At 39.6% G+C, this 11,728-nt stretch overlaps 2 pseudogenes; both read right to left on the bottom strand.

Moving 5' to 3' along the window:
- Nucleotides 1-825: 825 nt before the first annotated feature.
- LOC134734662 (CCR4-NOT transcription complex subunit 7-like) lies at nucleotides 826-1,719 on the bottom strand (annotated as a pseudogene).
- Nucleotides 1,720-8,738: 7,019 nt separating this feature from the next.
- LOC134734661 (elongin-C-like) lies at nucleotides 8,739-9,378 on the bottom strand (annotated as a pseudogene).
- Between the last annotated feature and the right edge of the window lie 2,350 nt (nucleotides 9,379-11,728).

Here is an 11,728-nt window from a genome sequence, read left to right as displayed (position 1 = left end):
AAAGAAGCAGATCAAGAGACGTGTGCTATCATAAAATAACTGTAGCTTCAACACCCTGAGTACCAGTTTCCTGGCAGATACTAAACATCCAATCACAAAGGATTTTTCCTGAACGGTGTAAAGCTAGTTTTAAAATTCTTCAGTCACAGAACAGCCTACATGCCAATTAGAAACTGACAGACACTAGAAGCGCTTGGAAGATTAAACGCTACGTACAGAAACAGCAGTTACTAAGCTCCTCAGTAGTTTCTTGTCTTTCTTTTGGTTTTGCTGAATTGACAGTTTGCACAATGAATGTGCTATATTCTGTGGGTCAAAAACAAGTAAATACGGTGTAAAGTTGGCAGATGCTCATTTTTCCAGCTAAGATAAAGAAAAAATTTCTGATAAAACAGAGGTTTTGAGTCAGAATCACTCTCTAAAGTGCAAAATTGATGGTTCACAATCTCAAATAGCTAAAACGCCTGCAGGATGGAAGGGAGAGATATGAGACAGGGAAATAAATTACAGTCAGTGCTAGTTAACTTAGGAAAAGAGAAAAATAAACCAAATTCGAGTAAAGTTTATCAAAATATTCAATAGGATGTCTCTTTCCCCATTAAATTATATTAAATTAAGGCCAAATTTAACCTGACTGTGTTTCTTTTTATTAAGATCTGAGATAGGAATGGTCATACTTAGTACTGAAAGGCAGACAATAAAATGGGCCATGAAAGATGGGGGGGAGGTACTGTCTGTTGTTCAAGGGATTCAACCAGAGATAAAATCTATATACAAGCATGTGTGTAGCTCAAAATAAAATAAAAATAAAAGGACTATTTCGTGTCATGACTGCTTGTTGGCTTTCTCTTCATATACATTGCCTGTGCCATTCTGCACACAGGAGGAACCAGAAGCAAGACCATGCAAATGACCACAGTATTTGGCATCATCAATATGATCTTGAAAGAACATTTCTCTCATTTCGGAAAAGGCCATTCCTGTGAGAGATGAATCAGATCCTGCCTGATGCTGTGGTGCTATCCGTTCCAGCTCTACCTATTCTGCCACCACCTTTGCAGCTCTTCATGAGCTACTTCACAGCATAAATGACAGGAAAAAACAGTAGAAGGATCTCAAAGAAGTCAAGTTCTTCTTCAGGCAAGTTAGAGTTGGTCAGGATTTTAATTAAATGGCCAAAGTCATAACTGTTATGAAACGACAACCATTTGACCCCTTCACAGAGGAGCACTCCCGAAGTCATAAGTTCAGCAAAGTACTGGGTCTCAATTCCTTCCTCCTCATGTTTTTTATACTGGAAATCAGATGTTGTTAGTAGCTCTATAGAGTGCTGGGCAGGCATGTCCTCAGTCAAATTAAATTTAAAATTAAGCTGCGAAGTTGAAGTTCCTGGAGGGTATTCACCTTGCTCATTCATAAATGTCAATCCTAGCTGAATTATCTTTAACAAGTCTACATTACACCGCAATAGTTGATACTGATAGGATTGCTCCTGAATTCTCTAATAGGTCTTGCAATCACGCCTGGAAACTCGGTGTCCATAGCAACGTAATGATATTTTCGGATAACTTGACGAATTTTCTTCATCTCTTCATCCAAGTTGCAAGCCCAAACTTCACAAATTCTAGGGCTATGAGCTACAGTTGCTGCTGGGGTAGTGAGGGCACAAGGGGGTCTCGATGCCAAGCATTAGAATGTTATACTTGATTGAAGATTTGTTCCATAAAATATTTTCTCCTTTATTTATGCACTTGTGTCGCTGAGCTCGCGCTCCACCTCCTCCTCTCCACAGAGACAACACCCAGCCCAGCGGCGGTGGCGGTGGCGGTGGCGGTGGCGGTAGCGGCGGCGGCGACCAGGCGCCATAGGAACCTCTCGCCTAGCAAGGGAGAAAGCTCCTGCTCGCCACCGCACCGTGATGCGCCGTCCTTTGTATCTTTTTTTTTTTTTTTAGTATCTATTTCATTTAGTTCTGCTCTGATCTTTATTATTTCTTTCCTTTTACCAATTTTGAGTTTGATTTGTTCTTGCTTTTCTAGATCTTTGAGGTGCATTGTTAGGTTGTTTATTTGAAATTGTTCTACTCTTTTGATGTGGACATTTACTGCTATAAACACGTCTCTAGGCACTGCTTTTACTGTATCCCATAGGTTTTGGTATGTTGTATTTTCGTTTTCATTTGTTTCAAGAATATTTTTGATTTACTTCTTAATTTCTTCATTGACTCCACAGTCATTTGGGAGCATGTTCTTTCATTTCCATGTACTTGTACAGTTTTCCAAGTTCCTCTTGTTATTTATTTCTGGTTTTATTTCACTGTGGCCAAATAAGATACTTGGTATAATTTCAAGTTTAAAAAATTTGTTGCAACTGGTTTTATGGCCTAACATATGGTCTATACTGAAGAATGTTCCATGTGTTGCTGAGAAGAATGTACATTCTGCATTTGTTTTCTAAAATGTTCTGTAAATGTCTGTTGGGTCCATTTTTCTAAAGTACAGTTTATGTGCAGTGTTTTTGTTGATTTTCTATCTAGGTGATCTGTACAATGCCGAGAGTGGGGTGTTGAAGTCCCCAAATACTATTGTATGGTAGTCTATCTCCCTTTAGACTTAATAGTATTTGCTTCTTTATATATCTGGGTGCTCCAAGTTTGGAGATACACATATATATGTATAAAATACACATATATTTATATGTACATAAATTTACAAGAATATACAGGTACAAAATGTACAAAAATATACATAAATATATATATATTTAGAATTATTATATCCTCTTGCTGAATTGATCCCTTTGTCATTAAATAATGACCTTTTTGTCTCTTTTTACAGTTTTTTACTTAAAGTCTATTTTATTTGATGGGAGTATAGCCCCTTCTGCTCATTTTGAATTTCCATTTGTGTGAAAATCTTTTTCCATTTCTTCACTTTTAGTTTATATGTGTCTTTACAGGTGAAGTGAGTTTCTTGTAGGTAGCATATAATTGGGTTTGTTTTTAATCTATTCAGCCAGTCTACACATTTTAAGTGGGGAATTTAATCTGTTCATGTTCAAAATTGTCATTGACAGGTGAGGACTTATTCCTGTCATTTTTGGGGGGTTGTTTTGTATATCCTTTATTCCTTTCTTTGTCTCTTATTGCTTACTATTGCAGTCTGGTGGTTTACTGTAAGGGTACTGTTTGGCTCCTTTCTGTTTCTCATTTGTACATCTACTGTACCAGTGAGATTTATACTTTCATGTGTTTTCATGATGGTAGATATCATCCTTTCACTTTTAGATGTAGGACTCCTTAAGCATTTCTTGTAGAATCAGTCTAGTGATGATAATTTCCCAGTTTTTACTTGTCTGGGAAAGGCTAAATTAGCTCTTTTAATATAGCATAACATTTTTTCCTAGCCTGTAAAGTTTCTGTTGAGAAATCTGATGTTAGCCTGATGGAGATTCTGTTATATGTGACTTGATGCTGTTCTCTTTCTGACTTTTGAATTATTTTTTTCTCTTGGACTTTTGACAGTTTGACTATAATGTGCCTTGAAAAGACATTTCTGGGTTGAATCTATTTTGTGATCTTTGAGCTTCCTATATCTGAATGTCTACATGTCTTGCAGGACTTGGAAACAGTGTTAGTCCATTCTTTTGTTACTATAAAGGAATACCTGAGACTGGATAATTTATAACGAAAAGAGATTTAATTGGCTCACAGTTCTGCAGACAGTACAGAAAGCATAGTGCCAGCATTTACTTCTGATGAGGCCCTCAGGAAGCTTACAATCATGGCTGAAAGTAGAAAGGGAACCAGCATGTCACATGACAAAAACAAGAGCAAGAGAGAGAGGGGGAGATGCCACACTCTTTTAAACAATCAGATCTTGTGTGAACTCGGAACGAGAACTCACTAATTGTGTTAGGCTGTCCTTGCATTTCTGTAAAGAAATACCTGAGGCCGGGAACAGTGGCTCCCACCTGTAATCCCAGCGCTTTGAGAGTCCACAACGGGTGGATTGCCTGAGCTCAGGAGTTCAAGACCAGCCAGGCAACTGAATTATAAAATACCAAAATTAGCTTGGTGTAGTGGTGCACTCCTGCAGTCCCAGCTACTCGAGAGGCTGAGGCATGAGAATTGCTTGAACCCAGGAGGTGGAGGTTGCAGTAAGCTGAGACTGTGCCACTGCACTCCAGCCTGGGTGACAGAGTGAGACCCTGACTCAAAAAATAAAAATAAAAAAGAAATACCTGAGACTGGGTAATAAAGTGAAGAGTTTTAATTGGCTCACAGTTCTGCAGGGATTGCAAGAAGCATGGTGCTGGAGTCTGCTTGGCTTCTAGGGAGATCTCAGGAAGTTTACGATCATGGCTGAATGCAAAGGGAGAGCAGGCATGTCACAGGCGAAAGCAGAAGCAGGAGAGGGAGAGCTGGGGGGAAGGTGCCACACATTTTAAATGACCAGGTCTTGTGGGAACTCACTATTGCAAAGACAACACCAAGCCATGAGGCAAACACCTCCTAGGCCCCACCTCCGACACTGAGAATTACATTTCAACATGAGATTTGGAGGGGACAGTCATCCAAATGATATCAGTAAATTTTCAGCTATTATTTTGTTAAATAAGTTTTCAATGTCTTTGCCTATATCTTCTCCTGGAACTCACAGAATTTGAATATATGGTCACTTTATGGTGTCCCATATGTCATGCAGCCTTTTCAGTCCTTTTTTTTTCTTTTTTACTATTTCCTCTTCTTCTTTTCTTTCTTTCTTTCTTGTTTTTTTTTTGGGAGGGGGTCTGACTAGATTACTTCACAACAACTGTCTTTGAGTTCAAAAATTCTTTCTTCTGTTTGATTTAGTCTGTTGTTCGTGCTCTCAATTGTATTTTTTTATTTCATTCATTGATTTCTTCTGTTTTAGGATTGATGTTTGTTTCTTTTCAATAATATCTATATTTTTTTTGAATTTCTCATTCAGATCATGAATTATTTTCTGGATTTCTTTGTATTATTTATCTGTGTTCTCTTGTATCTCATTGAGTTTTTTCAATATTATTATTTTGTATTGTTTTTCAGGCATTTCATAACTTTCTCTTGAGATCTGTTACTGGAGAATTATTGTGTTCCTTTGGATGTATCATGCTTTCTTAGTTTTTAACATTTCTTGTGTCTTTACACTGATATCTGTGCATCTGGTGTAACAGTCATTTCTTCCAATTTTATAAATTGGCTTTCATAGGGAAGATTTTTTACTTATAGATTTATCTATAGTGTTGGTCAGGCAGGGTGCTTCAGTTTTGATTCTGGGCATGTGCAGTAATATAATTTCCATGTGATTTCTTTAGTGATAATTAGCATTAGTGAAATTTGTGTGTTCCTCAGTGGCTTACACTGCAGTCGTTAGTGAAGGTTATGATGGAGCTTTTCTGGGCATGAGAATATTAGGTGGGCTGATCCTCAGGCACCAGTGGTGGCAGCAATGGACAGAAAAGGCTTGCTTTCAGGCTCCTGTTTTCAGTGTCTACAGGTGCTGGCAGTGGTGAATGGGGTGAGCCAGTCCCTAGGCCCATGGATAATGTGTGTGGACACTGGTGCTAGCTGCATCAGGTGGAGCAGATCAATTCCCAGGCCCCTGGAAGGTGAGTATGGCACTGGTGGTCTATATATAAATATATATATATATATATATATATATATATATATATATATATGAGGGGTGGATCCCTCATGGCTTGATGCTGTCTTTGCAATAAGGAGTTCTTATGAGATCTGGTCATTTAAAAGTATGCGGCACTTTCCCCCCGCAACTCTCTCTCACTTGCTCCTGCTTTCACCATGTGATGTGGTGAAATACACACACTCACATGTGTGTAACATATACATTACATATATATGTAAACATCTGTATATATGTTACATATTTATATATGTAGACATCTTTTGCACTGGGACTGACAAGAAGGCTGTAGAACATGGTTCTGGGATGATGCGATGAAGCAGCAGCCAGATGATGTCATCGGGGCCCAGGTTCTGTCGGCTTTCCTCTGCTTATCTCCATGGGTGGCCTTTACCAGCTGGCTTTTCCCCTCATGGCACATCAGGCCGCATGTCATTCCATAGCACACTACTGGGGGTCTCTTGGCCTCTGGCTTCTGGTTGGGTTTGACAAATAGAAGACTTTAGCAGAAGATTTAAGGGGTGAGTATGGACCTGAGAAGTCCCACAGTCTGTTGTCTATAAGCTGGAAGACCAGGAAAGCTGGCAGTGTAATTTATTCTGAACCCCAAAGCCTAAGAATTATGGAAGCAAATAGTGTAAGCCCTGGTCTGAGTATGAAGGCCAGAGAACCAGGCATGCCTATGTCCCAGGGGCAGGAGAAGACAGAAGTCCTAGCTCAGACACAGAGAGTGAACATTTGGGAAGAGATATTTTTATTACTATCAATTTTCTACAATTTCATCTCTACTTCTACAGAACTGTAAGACAGCCTAGTTTATCAAAGGCATACAATCCTATAGAATCAGATCATCCCTGAAGGCCCTACTAGACAAGGCCAGCATTTCATGGAAGACACCGCTAGGGATCACTTTTCTTCATTTTCAAATCTTTAAGTTTTTCTCCCTAAGAAGCTAGGACGTTTTTGGAAGAGTTAACATGTATGTGTGTATGTGTGTGTGTTGGGGGTGGGGGTGGGTATTTAAGTATCACCACTTAGATCAGATTGTGAAAGTCTTCTCTGGCATGCTAAAAAATCTGGGCTTTACTCTGTGCAGTAATAAGGTTCTGAAACAGGGAAGTGACATGATCACTTTATATATTAAAGTGATCAATCTAGTATCAGTGGAGGATAGTTTGTGAAGAAAGAGATGGAGTTTGGGAGTACAGTTAACAGGTTGGTATAATAGTTCTGAAAAAGAACAACCAGGTGATTCAGTAAGGGGATAAGATGAAGAATTTAAGGGGTAAAACCAAGGTATTGTTTTAAAAAAAAGTTTAAAACCAAGGTAAAAACACCCACACTTGGCAAAGCATTAGGTTTAGGAGTCCAGGCATAGGATGCATCAAAACTACTTAAGGTTTCTAGCTTGTAGCCATTGTTGGAGTCTGGGAATACAGGAGGATCAGTAAGTTCCAGAAAAATAACTTTGGTTTTAGTCACACTGCATAAGAGAAGACCTAGAAACTTTCAGTAGTAACATCTAACAGATAGTTGAAAATATGGGTGGAAGTTAAGGAGAATGGTCAGGGTTGGGAATTAGGTGTTAAAGCCAAATGAATAGATGCATTACCTAGTGAGTAAGTAGAAAAGAGGGTGGAAAGTGAGTACTTACAGAAAGGAAAAGGAGCTCATGAAGGAAGCTGGAAAACAGTGGTCACTGAAAGAAGGGCATAATGGAATAGTTCTTTCCTCTGACCCTTCATTCTACCACTTGGGACATTTATTACTGCAAAGGTTTGTAGGCCTAGTCCAGTGAGACAGAATCCATGATCAACAAATTAGTCAAAGAAGATTTGTTACTGACAGATAAACAGAAAAAAAAAGGAAGAAAAAGAAAAAAAAAGAAACCAAGGATTTGGTCCAGCAAGGCTCAATACAACTTTCCAGGGCAGATGGAGTCTTGTCTGCCCATGTTCCATGTCACTCTGCAGCTGAGAGACCCTGCAATCGCTCTGCCGTGGGTTTTATACCCTGAGCATTTCTGGGCTCACACAAGGATTGCAGAACACAAGGATTGCAGAACATCCTGTTCTAGTAGGAACAAGGGCATAGTTTGGGTTGTTCTGGACAGTTCCTCCTTATCCCAGGACATTGCATTCTGTAAGTGACAAGGGAGAAAGCTGCGTTGGCCAACGCTGTCCAGGTACCTGTCCTCCTAGATTAGCACTCACTACTTTTTTGAGAACTATTTAATGATATCTGTCTCTTAACCAATTGCATTTCCACTGTATAACTCCTCTAGCACAGGGCCTTGAACACACCTGCCATTCAATGCATTTTGAGTAAATTAATGAAAAGAACTATGAAACAAAAAGGACATGAGAGAGAATTGCTAAGCCACATAGGAGAAACTGAGAAAATGGTCTGCTAGAAATGTCTAAAGAGAAACATCAGGCCCAGGTAGAAAACTGTGGGGTTGGGGTACAGACATCCCAGGGAGGCACCAATAAAGATGGGGATAAACAACAACTAACTCAATTCTCCAGCTGTCAGAGTCAGCTGGATTGATGGTGCCAGCAGGTGGCCACAAGCCAATGAATTGCTTTTTAATCACTTGTGTAGTGTAGATCCTTGTAGGGAGGCTCCCTTAGAAAGGAACTAAGACTCCTCCTTCTGAGTCTGCCCACCTAGTGAGATCATTGATTGCCCAGAGTACTGATTCATTATCACCAATGAAGATGGAATGGTATCCAACTCACCAGGAAACTTAAGTTCCTACTTTTGATTTCACCTTTGTGAACAAGATTATTAGATTCTTGGTCAATGTAACAAGTTACTCACCCTCTATTTCCCTTGCCTGTTCTGTTACCGATTGATGCCCTTCTCACTTTATAGTTATTGTCACTTCAGAAAGCAGATATGAAGATAAAGAAACTTTATGTTACATCATTTTACATTCTTGGTTTCATAATTAAAAACAGCATTTTAAAGTAGAGAGTTTATATTTGCCGGTTGCCAGCTTTTTGAATTGTTGCATTGTTCAAAGGTTAAACTTTGGTATTTTAAAAAATTACTATAATTTATTTAACAATCTAGGAAGTTCACAGTCATCAGCAATTCTGGTGCAATTTGAGGTGTAGTTGGGAATTTCAGAATCTCTGTGGAGCTGTTAGTGTAGTGAACCTTGTATGTAAAATATATGCATACTTTTTTTTTTAAAGACAAAGTCTTGCTCTGTTACCCACTCTAGAGTGCAGTGTTGTGATCATAGCTCACTGCAACCTTGAATTCCTGGGCTCAAGGGATACTTCCACCTCAGCCTCCTAAGTAGCTGGGACTACAGGTGTATGCCACTGCGCCCAGCTAATTTTTAATTTTTTTTTTGGAGAGACGGGGTCTCATTCTGTGGCCCAGGCTGGTCTTGAACTCCTGGGCTCCAGCAATCCTCCCACCTAGGTCTCCCAGACTGCTGTGATTATAGACTTGAGCCACAGCATGCAGCTTACATGCATACTTTTGATAGCACATGTGAAGAGATTTCTCTAAAACTGACCTCACTGATTTCATTTTCAGCAAGCTGACCTGGGCCACTCAACATAGCCTTTATTGTTATTGATGTCACTGCATATTCTGTTTTTACAATAACTTTGTGACTATTAGATGACATCGATTTGACATACATGGCATCAGGGCCTTCACAGTCACCATAGGTTTTTTTCCTTCCATCTATATGTTCTTATCAAATTCCACATTGCTTCACCAGGAACTTCAGTAGTTTCTTGTCAGCCCCACAGCTGCTGCAGCTGTGTCCATGTGCACTGCCACAACCACTACTCCAGGGCTGTCCCCCTACTCCCAGCTGTCTGCCCCCATGGGTTCCTGACTTTTGGTGTTTTATCCTTGATTTCTGCCACATTAAAGCCATAGGAGTCAGGGGTGGGCTTGATGCATTCAGGTGACATAATCTGCCTTCCATGAGAAATAACAAATTCCCCATTTTATTCCTCTAGCAAAGGAGCAGTAAAGAATTAACTTTTTAAACATTCTTTATTTAATACTCATGATCCTAAGTATGGTGAAAAACATAATAAACATTAAAGTAACATTTGCCAAATATGTCAAATCTCATCCCAAACATCAATAAGACCAAATATTTTAAATTCCTAGCAGATGGTGCATTTATTTAGAGGTTCCCTTCTCTTTTAAATACAGAGATCTCTTTACAATGTCAGACAATTTAATGGATACTCAGAAGAGTATCTGAAGTTTTAATGAAAATTCTGATGATTGAGAAAACATCTGATGAAAATCTGTTATGGATTCGGTAACTCCTTTTTTTTTTTTTTTTTTTTTTGAGACAAGGTCTCACTCTGTCTCCCCAGCTGAAGTGCAGTGGCATGATCTCGGCTCACTGCAACCTCCACCTTCTGCACCTTCTGTGTTTATGTGATTCTCCTGCCTCAGCCTCCCAAGTAACTGGGATTATAGGCACACACCCCCATGCCCAGCTAATTTTTGTATTTTTAGTACAGACGGGTTTCACCATGTTGGCCAGGCTGGTCTCAAACTCCTTACCTCAAGTGATCCACCTGCCCACCTCGGCCTCCCAAAGTGGTGGGATTACAGGCATAAGCCACAACGCCCAGCCTCAATAACTCCTTTACATGAATTTATGAATAATTAATTACAACACTGTAGATTGTTACACTGTTTGTCCACAGAAAATCAAACCTCCTGGTTCAATTTCTTGCCACATTAATTCTGGACTTGACTGTGTTAGCTCTGTGACCAAGGGGACATCAGTAAACTTGACACAAGCAGTGACTTGGTAAGTACTTGTGCACTGGGGTTTGCCTTGGAACCTGGCTGCCATTACGTGAGGAAGCTGATCTAGTTTTCTTGAGGACGAGCCATCAGCCCAGTCACCAGCTTCCCTGCTGACTGAATGCAGCTACGTGAATGATCCCAGACACAACCAGCAGAACCACTTAGTTGATGCAGAGAATTCTGAGAAATAAAAAATCATTGTTGTTTTAAACCATTAAGTTTGGGTGTGTTTTGTAACACAGTATAGATAACTGAAATATAATGGCATTTACAGAATTTGAAATATAGCAGTATATAAATGAATAAGTGAATACTTTTTCACTCATTCATTAATAAATATTTTTTCCAGGGCCCAGTAAAACCACACTGTCCAGTCTACCCTAAAGGCTAGCTTTGCACAGGATCTACGGACTTTTTGTAAAAATTCTGTGGCCTCAGAAAATCTGAAACCCACAAGTAGAGAAGGAAGTCCCAAATTTGAATAACATTCTATATGGAGTAATTTCTTTTCTTTTCTTTTCTTTCTTTTCTTTTTTTTTTTTTTGATATGGAGTTTCTCTCTTGTTACCCAGGCTGGAGTGCAATGGCGCAATCTTAGCTCACCACAACCTCCACCTCCTGGGTTCAAGCGATTCTCCTGCCTCAGCCTCCCAAGTATCTGGGATTACAGGCATGTGCCACCACGCCTGACTAATTTTGTATTTTTAGTAGAGGCAGGGTTTCTCCATGTTGGTCAGGCTGGTCTCCATCTCCCGACCTCAGGTGATCTGCCCACCTCGGCCTCCCAAAGTGCTGGGATTACCGGCGTGAGCCACCGCACCCGGCCTTATATGGAGTAATTTCAAAGTTTAGATGAAATCCAGCCAGAGAACTATATAACAGGAAGAGAGCCCTAGTGTAAACTGTGGACTTCAGTTAATAATATATCAATACCTAGATTATAATTAAGTTAATAATGTATCAAATTTAGTTAATAACGGAAACTGCAATAATTTAGTTAATATATCAGTATTGATTTGTTTATTGTAACAAATGTACTACATTAATGGGAGATGTTACTAGTGGAAACTGCTGAGGTGGCAGGGGAAGGGAAGGAGGGGAAGTCTATGGGGACTCTACTCGGTTCAAGTTGTCTGAAAAAATAAAACTGCTCTAAAATTTAAAACAACAACAGCAACAACAAACTAGACCCAACTTCACCCCCCACAACAAGTCTATGATGCAAGCCAACATATTACTTTGGTAGT

The sequence above is a fragment of the Symphalangus syndactylus genome, chromosome 12 (assembly GCF_028878055.3).
Source record: "Symphalangus syndactylus isolate Jambi chromosome 12, NHGRI_mSymSyn1-v2.1_pri, whole genome shotgun sequence".
Taxonomy (NCBI): Eukaryota; Metazoa; Chordata; class Mammalia; order Primates; family Hylobatidae; genus Symphalangus; species Symphalangus syndactylus.
Note: the sequence above shows the minus strand (reverse complement) of the source record. Positions and strands in the feature narration are given on the sequence as shown.